The 13,161-nt window shown below is 43.0% G+C and overlaps 1 protein-coding gene and 1 long non-coding RNA gene across 6 annotated transcripts in view; one reads left to right on the top strand and one right to left on the bottom strand.

Annotated features, from left to right (window-relative positions):
- Nucleotides 1-4,636: 4,636 nt before the first annotated feature.
- On the bottom strand, nt 4,637-7,573 carry LOC137474235 (uncharacterized). The gene is made up of 2 exons (XR_010999250.1): nt 7,498-7,573; nt 4,637-6,164 (listed from the first exon to the last, which is right to left on the bottom strand). It is a non-coding gene; the product is annotated as an uncharacterized lncRNA (long non-coding RNA).
- The window catches only part of MPPED1 (metallophosphoesterase domain containing 1), a 61,540-nt gene continuing 55,126 nt past the window's right edge, over nt 6,748-13,161 (top strand). Inside the window, exons 1-2 of one of the 5 annotated variants that reach the window (XM_068190610.1) lie at nt 6,748-7,254; nt 7,958-8,216. The gene's annotated coding sequence lies outside the window, so the exon portion shown is untranslated. Of the gene's footprint in view, nt 7,255-7,667; nt 8,217-13,161 lie in introns of those variants that run through there. The other 4 variants (XM_068190612.1, XM_068190614.1, XM_068190613.1 and 1 more) reach the window with 4 other exon arrangements.

Below are 13,161 nucleotides of genomic sequence, written 5' to 3'. Positions count from 1 at the left end.
CAATGAAAGCATTTTCTCTCATTTTTAGGGCCAATTTCTATTGCCAATCTTCACTTAGTATTCAGTCTGAAAATCAGATTAAATTTTTACAGAGTCTTGGGAATCATGGAAACTCAGAGCAAGCCTTTTAAAGTGTTCAAGGTAGTTTCTACGCAGGAACCAAATCTGCCGTGTTTTTTTTTTTTTCTTAACAAGAATTATGGTTGACACACAAGAACAGCTGAAGGCTCAGTTATGCCTTTCTGATATGTTTTTTTTCCATGTCCTTTGTGGCCTCTTCTTTCTTTGCTTGATGGCAAAAACAGATGAGGTGGGTGTTTGATGTGCTGTTTCTCCCTCTGAGGGCCTGGAGCTGGCTTGGAACACTGCAGCCTTGATCTTTGCTGGATCAAGTAGAAAATCATGACACTCAACCAAAAGGTCTTTTGGGCCATTTTGCAACTGGCTGCTTAAAGCAACAGTACTGTATCAGAACAAATCTAACAGAAACCTCCAACTCCATCTCGTTAGTGTTTCCCCATATACAACTATGCTTTTTCTCCAGTGGGTTTACATTCTTATGTTTTACATGCCTCCCTTTTTTTCCTTTTTGCTTTTCACTACACTTTAGCCACATTAGCAGGCATATAAAAAAATCACCCCAGCTCTAGACCTACAAAAAATATAACCCATAACATCCTGCTTTAAACTTTGTCTAAAAGATGATTTCAGCCAAAGTTTTCCTCGTCTGGAAAATGATCATCATACTGAGCTGCTTTTGGCATCGTAGGACAATTTGTTCAGAGTTGTAAAAGACTTACTCCACAGAACTTACTTATTTACTTACAGTATGTACTGAACAGTTCCTCAGAGAATTTGGCACAGGCTGGATTTATAAGGTACCACCTGTCAGCTAACAGTCACCATTATTCACCCAAATTGCACAAGCAGACAGACTCACTTAGTCTGTTTAGCCAGGCTGGCCTAAGGGTTTGGTCAAATACAGGCTGAGGAGGGTCCTGGCTTTTCCGTTTTGAATATGGTGCCCCTTGTTTCTGGCTAGTTGTGTAACAGCCTTTATTTTCTTCTGTCAGCATTTAGTCAAACTATCCCTTTGCATTACTGTAAATTTGCTTTGTCTTGTAAGCCAACTGTGTTACTTTTAAGGATGGCTTGAAGGATGAGACAGGTTCTCATGCCAGCCTCAGAGCTGTGCTAGCAGAGCTCATGGCAGGCAGTTCTCAGCCTCCTTAGGAGTGCTTGCTTCCCATCCTAGAACACTGCTGTGAAAAATGAGAGGTTTATGGGGAAATTCCATTGCTTTTCTATGAGCCAGTAACTTCTTCACTGGCCTCGATCCAGGGAAACATATATATATATTTATATTCATCTCCTGATAGTTTATCTGCTTCAGTGGTATATGTACATTCCACAGATTTCCACAGTGCCCTGCAAGTGAGATGAGCACTGTTTTTTCCCTCTTCCTGACTCGTGGCTGTCCTCTAGTCACTACAGACATTAAACCAAAGGCTTCATCAAAGCTCAGGAGAATGCCACGTCTTTCTGGTGGCCAAGGCATGCAGTTGCCTTGGCCACCATCCTTTTTGTTTCTTATCCAGCCATCCCTTATGTGGGGGACAGCAGATCACTTGTAGGAGAAGCTAATCAGTCCCTTTGTGCTTATCCCAAAGGTGCAACAAGGGCAAACACTGGAGGCCTTTCCCCAGGCTCTGGGAGGGAGGTTCCTCAGAGGCTGGACTCGTCGTCTTTCCGAAGGTCAAACGCTGCAGTCACTGGAGTGCCGGGAAAGGAAAGGAAGACTCTACTCATGTTTCTCCCTAAATGATAGATCCACACTTCCCCCACCTCTGAATTTCCTTATCGTGGTGGGTTTATTTGACTGAATTGTGTGCTGCTGTGATTTAATTGTTATGTTATTAGGGTGAGTAAAATAAAGCTGCAGCTTTTCTTTTGCTGTATTAGTGCAGTTTAATTACATTTGGGAAAGGCAAAAAGGAGAGTGGGAGCTTGCCAACATTAATGCTGTCTGTCATTCACAGCCCATTGATGACAAGGAGTTGAAAGCTTGGCAGTTACTCTGGTAATCAGCAACCTGGCTGATGACGAATGGAAAAGATTATGTGAAATTTCCTGAAAGGGGAAAAAAAAAGAGTTCTCCAAAGAAATAAAACACAAAATGAGAACAAAGGGCAAAAAACCCCAAACCCCAACTTCTAAATCCAACACTAAATCCTTTTTATAATGTTTACATGAAAGATCCTACATGAAGCAGATGTAATAAATGAAAATTTTCCAATAGTAAACTGTGTTTAATGCCTATAAAAGGAATGTGTTCCTAAAATAGGAGCACAAATATGTCCACTTGATTGTTGAAATGGACTTTTTCCCCTCAGCTGAAGAGTACATATCACTGATAAAAAACAACCAGCCAAACCAAAAACCTTTTATTGCTATAGATGGCCTCCCAGTAATATTTTTTAATTTATAACACTGAAAAGCAGCTCATCTTTTAGAGCTGTTCCAAATATATTATTCTACAGCTTTCAAAATGCAAATACTTTGTTTTCTTTTTTATTCTCTCGACTTCATTTTCTTTTTTTAAGACAGGAGGATGCAGATATTTCATCTTACTATTAGGAACATAAGCAACTTCTATTCAGGTTTTAGAGTTATTTGCAGTATCTCAGCCTCTGACACAGTAGTAAAGTTCAAGAAAAACTCATGTTAAATGAGACTTGGAATTACATCAGTGTTTAAGGAGAAATTCTACAGGAGAAATCTACATTCCACATGGTTTTGTTGTGACCTGTAACACGCATTATTTGTGCCATTTCTCATTTGTCTTAATTAAAAGCTGAATATTATTCCAAAGCCTTTTTTTTATTGGCATCTTTGGGAAGAAACAATGATGGCTTGCTTGAGGTTTTGTCCTGTCATTTTTCTGTAGCTGCTGGATATACCTACTCAGTTTCACAAGTCACAGAATTGCACTTTGGTGTTCAAGACTTCAGCTTTTCATTTTGCTCACAATGGGCAAATGAAAAGGTCCTCTGGTATCTATAGCATTATTAGACCATATTTTTAAGAACAAGAAAAACCCATACAAATGGACAATGTGCAACTGTTTGCTGGACATGCAAGCAATTGTGAGACTTTTGTCCCTTCTGTTTTGCCAAACACAGCACAGGACAGGAAAGAAACAAATGTCTTTTAATCACGACATTAAGCAACTTGGGCAATTTAAAGTTTACCAGCAGGCAATATTGACTGTGAATAGGGAACTTCTCTCTCACACTGCTGAACAGATACATCACTATGTGGCTCCAGGCTTTTTCCCCACAGGCAGAGTACCACAGCTCTGTATTTTATGAGGAGTTGCAGGGAACACCTAACCCCAGCTGAAAGGAGGTCGCTAAGGTTTACTGCAAAACAACACGAGGCTGATTTGATTGGTAAGTTTAGTGTTAAGAACTAGCTGTTTATTTATTAGCTTAAAAATATCACACAGGTTAGAGACCTCCTCCCCACTAAAGAAATAGCAATGGGATGTTACTCTTTCATCAGACCCACTTCCAAATTTCTGTAGAAAAAAAGTAAAATTTAGCAAAAAAACCCTGTAAACTTTTATTTTTGTGCCTGTGTGTGTTAGCAGTGTGAAGCTCCACTGCCTGAGGAACAGACCTTTCCATCCTGGACAACACATCGTTCTCTCCATGTGATAACCATGCCCAGGCACAACCTGATGTTCCTCCGTATTTGTCCAGGTTTCATGGACATACAGCCATGCCTCAGAGCTCAGGTGCACCACATACCCTCCTGTCCTGGCAAAGACCACCCAGACTGTGGATCAGCTGCTCCTTGCGCACATGCATTCCATCTGATGCCTCACGAAAGCACCTAGGAGGTGCAGGCTGGAGTGCACATGCACAGATGAGCCCTGCAGGGCATGTGCAGAAGTCTGACATGTCCCAGAAGTGATGGGGAACACAGAACCTGCGAGGGGACGGATGGCACATTTCAGAGCTGGAGGCTGTCACTCAGCCGTGGTCTACTGCTCCTCTTCTGCTGTGACACTGTGCTGACAGAAGTCTGCACTAGCTCTTATCTGGAAAAATCAAACTGATCAAGAAACGTTTAAAAAATCCTAAATTAGGCTGGATTTGTACGTTTAACAGGTGGTTTTGAAGCACAGGTTTAATTTAAACCACACATAAATAATTGCCAACCACAAATAAGCCAAATCAAGTAGAAAAATTCAGCTGAAATGATGCACTGTTACACAGGTTTATGTTTATTATCCATTTCTGCCTTCCCCAGTGATCATCTGAACTTCATTTGCCCAACTGCCTTTCACTTTCAATAAGAGGATCATTTCCTCCCCTATCAGTTGAAATTAATTTTTGTCTCTTGCTACCTAAGTGCTCACATAGAGCATTTTCCATCTTCAAAACTAATAATTCAAAAATGAGATACATAAGCCCTTCCACCTTGAAGTAACAATCTGTACAACCAAAGGTAACCTATTTAGGGGTCCCTTGCTTCATTATGCCAGAATTTGATCAGAATCCCTACAAATACTGTCCTTGCTGGACAACACAATTCCATAGTATCTTCCCCCAAAATTTTTTATTTAAAAAAAAAAAAAAAAATCAAGCAACATTTTGTTGAAATTTTGTCTGCACCTCTTCAATTGACACAAAGAGATGTTTGCTGTTCCTGAGCTTCAGAAGGTGACACCACCAGCCTGGGTGCCTTGGCTAAGCAGGTGGAACAGGACATAACTGACGCAGGAAAGCAATTTTTGAGAGCTGCAGTTTCTTCTGCAGGCAGGGTGAATATCTTCTTTGTTTCAATCCATTTCAGTAGTTCAGTTAAGGACTATTAAAGCTGAAAAATCAACATTGGAGAAGAAAAAGTAAGATTGCCTATTTTCCTCTGTCAGTCTAGAGCTAAGCCCAAGTGTGAGAGGATAAGATCTGCCTTCTCTAAGATTGTCAAAACCATGGCTACCAGAAGCCTCCAATTTAATTCCCCTTCTAGGGGCCATTATTTCAGTTATTTAATAAAATATTTTAAAATGCAAAGATACTTTTGAAATGCAACAAGCATTTTTAAGATAGTTTTAATGAATAATTTTAAATGACCTCAAATTTTACTTGAATGTCAGTTTTCATACAAAGAGAACTTGATGCAAATCATGAATAATTAAAAATGTCAAGTACTATTCACCATTTTGTAACAATAGAGGGTAAGAAATTAAATTTTTAATAAAATATTTTAAGCCTAAACCAGATGTATTTAATGTGTATAGATATGATGTTAACTCTATAGATACAAGATTAACTCCCAGTTGAAAAAGAAAAATAGCCAGATCTGCTAATACTGATCAGCTGATTTCTGTTTACACGTTCACCAAAAAAAGAAAAATCCATTTCTTTTACAAAAGACAACTAAAATTTAAAAAGTGAAAAGAAGATCTAAATTACCGATATCAAATATTTCTGCTTGTTCTTTCAAAGAATAGTTGAAATCAAGGATTTTAATTTTTCTGTGAAAATTAAGGATTTGCATCCAGCCAGCCTTGTCTCACCTGGAACATTTAATCAACAATTTTTAATAATAAAGACAAAAATAAATAAGAACAATGCTTAGCACATTTGCTTCTTCCTTTTTTTTTTTTTTTAAGTAGGAATTTATTACTCATATTTCCTGTGGGGAAACCACACAGCCTCAAGATTTCCAAAAAAAGGTGCCTGTAATTACTTTTCTAAGCTTGTATTCATGCATCTGAATAAGTGAATTGATTGTGAATATGTTCTGCAGCTTCTAATAGGTCCTAACCATTAGGCCGATCAAAAATTTCTCAAGCACATTTATTTTGTTGCAGAACCGCTGACATGTCAAAATGGAAAGTTTCAAGATAAATACGTATGTTTTCCCAACAAAGGAAGCTGTGGGGGAAGGTTTTCAGCTCCAGTTTTGGGGTTCCAAGCCTCTGCCCAGAGCACAGGACTTCTCGGGGGGCAGCCGAGGGGTCCCCGCGCCCCGGGCAGAGCCAGCGTGCGAGTTTGGCTCCGCTCGGTCATACAGGACCGTGTGTGGGGCTCGATGGCTTCTTTTCTTTCCTTCAGAACACTTCCCAGGGCTGCCTGGTTCACCCTGACCTGGAAGAGATGCGCAAGGTAGACGTATTCTGTCCAGAATGGGTCTTTTCCAGCTCGGGATTTTCACAGCGCTGTTTGATCAGCAGTAAGTCACCATGTGTACCAAACCCAGATGTAACTCCACTAATCTTTGCTCGATATCCAGCACGCTTTCTTGCCTAGCAGGTGATACGGGAACGTGCCAGCAGGAATTAAATTTCTTCTTGTAAGAATTTGAATTTTTTTCATTTGAGAATCGCTCTGCAGTTGTGCAGTAAAGCCCTTTACATGTAATTTGCCTCTCCTCAATGCATGCGTTTAACTCTCCTGCTCTCTACTCATAATATCATAGGAGTGCAATATTATATATTTATGATTCTACGATGGCCTGATTTCGAAGCAGAGGGAAGCTGTGCGTGCTCGGTGCCTCTGAGAAATACACCAGGCACTGTCAGGGAAGGGACCTTCCCTCGGCCACCCCCGTGTCGCTCAGCATCCCGCCAGGACCGGACCTCCGGAGTCCCCCGGGCGCCCTTCTCGCCCACCACCACCTGCGCTGCCGAAGGGACGGGCAGCGGCTGTCTTGGCCCCGGGGCGCTGCCCGCGGAACCCCCCCGCAGCCCCGGTGCCAAACTTCCCTCTGACCGCTGCGGGAAGGAGGGGGACGACCGGCACCCCCTACCCCCCGAAAGGCCGGCGCGGAGTTCCTGCCTCCCGACCGCGCACACCCGCTCCCCAAGGATGCTGTGCCCCGGGCCGCGCAGCCCCTCGGCGGGGCCGGGGCACTCGGCCTCCCCTCCCGCCGGAGGCGGCCCCGCGCCGCCCCCGCTGACCCGCGCCCGCGGCGGGAGGGGACAGCCCGCGCTCCGCCGCGGCGCAGCCCGGCCGCGGGCACCGGGCTCCGGGGCCATGCAGCGCCGCGGCCCCGGCGCATCACCGCTCCGGCCGGGCGGGGAGGAGGCAGGGCCGGCAGTGGGGGATTCCTGGCCCCCCAAAGGAGGTGGGGGAGGCGGGGGAGGGGAGGCGGGGGGGAGGGGAGGCTGAGCTCCCGGAGAAGGAGACGATCGCTCGCACAAAATCCTGCGTCTTCAAGCCGGCCCCGGCGGGCAGGGTACGTATTTGAGAGGCTCCCCCGCCCCGCTGCCCCCGCAGGGATGGGGGTCGGGGCTGGGGTCCGGGCGGCTGCCCCGGGCGGGAGAATCGCGCGCAGGGCCCGTTCCCGATGCGGGATCGGTGGAAGGCGGTGAGGTTCGACCGCCTCCCCCGGCTGGGGACCGAGGAGACGGGGGGGGATGGGTCCGCCTGTGTTGCCGTGCGAGGGTCTGAAACCCCCCCAGCCGCACCCCCCACCTACCCACCCCCAAGCGCGTCAGGGTTTTGCTTCTCCCAACCAAGCTTCCTCTTGGCTTCTTAAAAAAAAAAAAAAAAAAAATATATATATATACACACACACACACACACACATATATATATACACATAATATCTATGCCCCAAAGCTACAGAGAGTGAGGCGGGCGCGGGGGGGAGAGAGGGGGGGAAGGGCTTTTCTGAGGATCGGGAGAGAGGCGGAGGGAGAGGCGCCGGGAGCCTCGCAGCATCCCGTGCCCCGGCCCCGCGGCGCTGCTGCCGCCGGCCCTGCGGAGCGGGCTGCGGAGCAAGGTAAGGGCTGGCACCGCGCTCCGGGGAGCCTGCCTGCCCCTCGGCGGCTGCTCTCCCCGGCCGTGCGAGCGCTCGCTGGCGCCGGAGAGGGCAGAGCGGCCGCTGCCCCGCCGTGCCCCGCCGCCGCCCAGCCGCGAAGTTACTTTGTTCGCAGAGTTGCCGCGGAGGCCGGGCTGGGACCCCCGGGCGCCCCGGCCGCTCGTCCCTCGCATTCCCCCCGCCGTGCTCAGCGTCACCGGCCAACACCGCGAAGGAAGCCCCCGTGGAAAAGCCGTGCGCGCCTTCCCCGATAGTTTCCCCTCGCACAGCCGGGGGAAGGGGTGATGGAAGAGGAAGAGCTTCCCTTTGTCGTAGGAGAGGATTGAGTGACCTCCAAAGTTTTGTTCCGGGAGGAAACTGCTCGAATAAGTTTGGTAGGATTCATGCCGATTTGCATGTGATTTATCGCGCTGTTATTTGGTATTCCAGCACGCTCAAAGCAGCATAACAGGCAAAAAAAAAAAAAAAAAACCAAAAAAAAAAACCAAAAAAAAACAAACAAAAAAAACCCACCAAACAAAAAAAACACCAACCCCAAAACAACATAAAAAACAAAAAAAGAGGACGTTTAGATAGAGGTTTTAGTTCTTTTCATTGCTTTCTTAGGATTAGTGGTTTCTGCCTCGTACTTTCAGATCGGTAGTGTGGAATACATTTATAAATGGGTGTGCTTGTCCGTGGGTAGCACAGAGGGTATGGATGGGGAACGTGAAGAAACTGGGCAGATTTTAAACGTTCCATTCTCGTTGGCGGAAGATCAATAGTTGAAGATTCTTGCTTGCACAGTCTGTACATTGACAATATTATCATTGAGAGATCTGCTGATAATATATGCCATTGATAGCCATTTCAGCCTCAGTTTAATGAATTTTATGGTTAATTTAGATTAGTGTAAAGGAACTCCGGAGATTCTGGATAAATTGATAACTAATGATTACTAAACTTTGCGATTAGCTTGTGATGAAGTGAACTCTCTGTTTTTCTAAGGTAGATATTTAAAATACAAGGCTACATTTTAAAAGTGTATGTCTGAAATTTGACTACCAAAAAATCATGCATCTTTTGAGAAGACCAGTTATAGAGACATTGTAAAATGGCAATCTGTGTTGCACTTCTTTATAATAAACAGTTTTGTGATGCCAGACACTGTAAATTCTCCGGTAGTGTACTACAAAAATAAGGGGGGGACTGATTTCTATTTGTATATAGATTTTTTTGAAATGATTAAATGTAGTTGTTTTCCTGTGAATGATACAAATGTGAACTGATTAATATTAGTTACTACCCATAAAATTTCAATGGTGTGTTTAAACAGTTTTTGCTTGGCTCTCAGGATTTGTTTCATTGTCTCAAGCTATCCGAGACATAACAAATCTTTAAAATTTCTTGCTTGTACATTATCCTGTCTATCTCCTTTCTTCTCTTCCTGATCTCCTGTGGTATAATTCAAAGCAGAGTAGCTGCAGAGAATACCTGTATATGTTTGTGTGAAGTAAAATACCCATTTTAAAGATACACAAATGTTCTTGGTGGACAGGAGCCATCCCCTCATGCCCTGTAAGAAAACCTTCTGGGCTGCTATTAACAAGACACTTGCTTTAGTGTTAGTTTGTGATGCCAAACAACAAACATCAGAGAATGCAAAGATAAAGCTGGTGCTCTGATCTTTGTTTAAACAGGTCATGGTTTTTATTTAATGCTGCATGCTCATTATGGAAACTGTCAGCAGGAATGTAAAGCAGACAGGAGTTCTGATCTGGCATACATTCATAGATGACTCTGACATTGATGTTTCTGCTTCTTCAGTTAATGGTTCATAGAATATAGTGTAGTTTGTGATCATATTTATTTAATTGAATGTACTGTATGAAATCAGAAAAAACCCTCTAGATTAATGTCCTGCTAAGAACCAAACATGTTCAGATCTGCTGCCTCAGGTGCAGTCCTCTTGACCTGAAGAGTTACACAGAAGTGGACTTTTCTATTTAATAGAATGAGTAGAAGTGTATAAAGGGATCATTGGCTTTTAAGTCAGCTAGACTTCTGCCACTGAATTACAAGGAAGGAGACTCAAATCCCCTGAAACCAGGTAACTGCTCAATTACCCAGTCAGTTTCTTTTTTTCAGACATATGGAAACAATATCAAATAGTAATTAGAAAGTGCATTCATAATTGAGAATTTTAAAGCTTTTCATCCATGAGAACAGTTTTCATCTCAGTTGGTTAATAAACATAATAAAAATAATTCAGTGCAGTCCATTTGATCCTTGCTGAATCTTGTTTTGAAGAATTCATACAGGATGTGCAAGGTAAGCTGAAGGAAGAGGAACGTTTTCACATGTTCAGTTGCATGAAGGAATATTAGAATATTGCAACACACAGTATGAGCTTTCAAAATAAGACTCAGTGTAGCAATGGAAACTTTAATTTGGGTATTCTGGATCATACATTGGTTTGGGTTCTGTGATCGTTTTCCATAGGTCAATTTCATCTGTCTGAGAGCAAAGCTTCTAATTATTATTTCTAACTTAAATCCTTCATTTTAAATCCTGGCTATTCTAGGTTATATTTCAAAATATAAGCAAAATTGGTAATGTAAGGGAATTCTTTAAGGTGGCTGGATTGTTATCCTTTAACTTTACATTAGAAAATCATCTTTTCAGTCAATGTAATTACAAATAAAATAGTATGAGAATGTGATGCTCAGGCAAGGTTGCAGAGTGACAGTACCTGGTAGGATCTGTTGTAAAAAGTGGCAGAGCTATTGCAGTACTGGTTGTTGCCCTGCTTCTGCAGCAACCACCTCTGGAGGTAAAGCAGTTCATTCCTGGGCACTGCTCATCACTTGACCTCGCTGTTGAAACTGTTAACAAGTGTGGCAGTTTTGCCATGCTTTGACAAGGCAGTGGGAATTGTATTAGGATCAACAATTAGCCATCATGGTATATATAAGGCAACTTGCGGTCATAACTGATTTGAGATTCATTATGGTAACCTAAACACAAAATGCTTAGCATCTTCCATTCAGTCACAATTTAAAATGCTATGATTTACTACAGGAGTAAAGGTTGAGTTCATCATATCATTTAAATATGCTGTATTCTCTGTCAGTGTAGTAAGGGCTCGTCTTTACTGATTGAGAGGTGCAATGCAGAACTACCTTTCAACTGCAAGCATTAGCCCTCACTTGTTACATGTGTCTAATTTGTACCTTTCTGCTAAAACCAGGAGTGTATCACTTTTCTTTGCAAGCTTACTTTTTATGTGGTGTGTCCTCTTCACCTTTTAAATTGAATTCCTCTGCCATGCAGTCAGCCCAGCTTCCATTATGGCATCGAGGGTCTTGTCACTGAACCAAAGACTGAAGCCAGCAGAGCAGCTGCACAAGTGGCATATGAAGGAGGCTGATGGTGACTGATATTTTGGATTGTTTTTTCCATGTTTTCCTAATTGGCTGTTTTGCACAAGCCTCCTTTTTTGCCTGCTCTCTGAATCGCATCACTGCGCTTGACGTGCTGTGGAACTCCAGCACCCCGTACGCCACTTGATTCCTTATCACCTTTTCCCTCCTCTCACCGACTCTTACCAGATCCCATCTCCTTCCCACTTCTGTCTTTTGTGATGCTAATCTTGCATTATTTTTCCCTCCTCTGTAAAAGAAAATGGGAGGAACACAGTGTGCTGCCATTGCACTGATAATCCTGTGCTAGGTTGTTTTCCTCCCATATCCATTGTTGAGTTTCTGGAGGCTGTAATCTGGGGCAGAGACTGCTTTACTGTAGGGCTGTGCAGTGTCCAGCATCATTTGCTGCTGGATTTCACCTGGTCTGTGGACACTCATAATGTATAGTAATAAAAGGATTATTTTGGCTTTGTGGGACAGCCTTTCTTCTGGTTCTTTGGTAGAAAAGCAAAAAATTTCTACTTGGAGGTTTTCGCTACTGTATTGCTGTTCTGAGTTCTGTCCCTCGACACTGTGTCCCTAATATGAGAGGATTTTGGTAAAAGTTCAAGACACCTTACCTAATGTAGTGGGGATGGGGTAGATTAGATTAGATTTAGCTACTGACAGAGGTTAACTGTCTTCTACTTTCAACAAGAACGACAACAAGTGTCAATTTCAGCACATATTAGTGGAAACCTCAGGTTTGTCAACATAAAAAAAAAAAAAAGTTCAGATTTCATCGTGTTGATCAAATAAAACAGAAGGGAAACCAAAAAAATGTACAGCGAGTTTCAGAACTTGGTTATTTTCCTTCCAGATATTTTTGCATTTTGATCTCCGTTTACTTTCCACCTCTAAACTGTGTATTTTTATTTTAGCATTTTTTTGTGTCCCATGAAAATCTTTTCACCAGTGCAAATAAAAATTTTCAGGTGAGTATTTCAAGCAGCCAGTGAATCAGCTGATGGACAGTGCACAGTTCAGGGGCAGCCTTTCTTTATCTCACATGGACCACGTAGGTCGCTCTTTGTGGACATGACTTCAGGGTAGGAGGAGTGGCTGTTAACTGTTTTTTCTTCACATCAGTCCTGGAGGCAATACCTGGAAAAATAAAGGTAACAAATCCAGTGACTCCCTCCCTGGACATGAATCAGATGACAGGAAGGGTTTCAATGGGATAGCTGCAGCTAAATGAGGGAGAAGTGGAAACAGCAGAAGTGATATGACAGCATAGTTAATTTTCAAAGTTATGTGTGTGAGAGAAAAAAATGTAGCTGTGAAGGATTTGCTTGTTTAATTTCATAATTTATCTCCAGGCCTTAGTAGAAAAAGAGACACTGATGTCAGAAGTAGTATCACTATAAATATATTTACATGTGAGCTGTGTTCAACATCCCACCTTTGACACATGTGCTGGTACTTTGGCATTTCATTCATCTTGAACTACAGGGATGGATAGGCCACTTCTCTTTTGTGCTCTTGTCCTTTCAAGAGTTGTTAGCATCAGATTTCTTTCTGAAATAGATGAGAATATTGGCAGTAGAAATGAATCCACAGCCGAGCGGTGCTGCTGCACAAAAAGGGAAGACCATGTCAATTTATTACACACAAATTCCACTGAAATCAATTAGGATAAAGTGAGTGTCACAGGCAAGTGGCTTACACCCAGCAGGACTTGTACTAGGCTAGGAAATGAGGATGTGGCCAGTTGTCACAAAAGAGTAAAGAAAAAGAACATTCTTCAATTTAAAATTAAACCAAACTGTGTTTTAAATATGTTTCAGTACTTCTTACTGAGTCTTCTTCTCAGTAAGTAATATTTTGAAAGATTCAGGAGTTTAACCAGATGACATGCCCAAATTGAAAACTGAAA

The sequence above is a fragment of the Anomalospiza imberbis genome, chromosome 5 (assembly GCF_031753505.1).
Source record: "Anomalospiza imberbis isolate Cuckoo-Finch-1a 21T00152 chromosome 5, ASM3175350v1, whole genome shotgun sequence".
NCBI classification, from domain to species: domain Eukaryota; kingdom Metazoa; phylum Chordata; class Aves; order Passeriformes; family Viduidae; genus Anomalospiza; species Anomalospiza imberbis.
The sequence above is the reverse complement of the archived record's forward strand: the minus strand, read 5'-3'. Positions and strand labels throughout refer to the sequence as shown.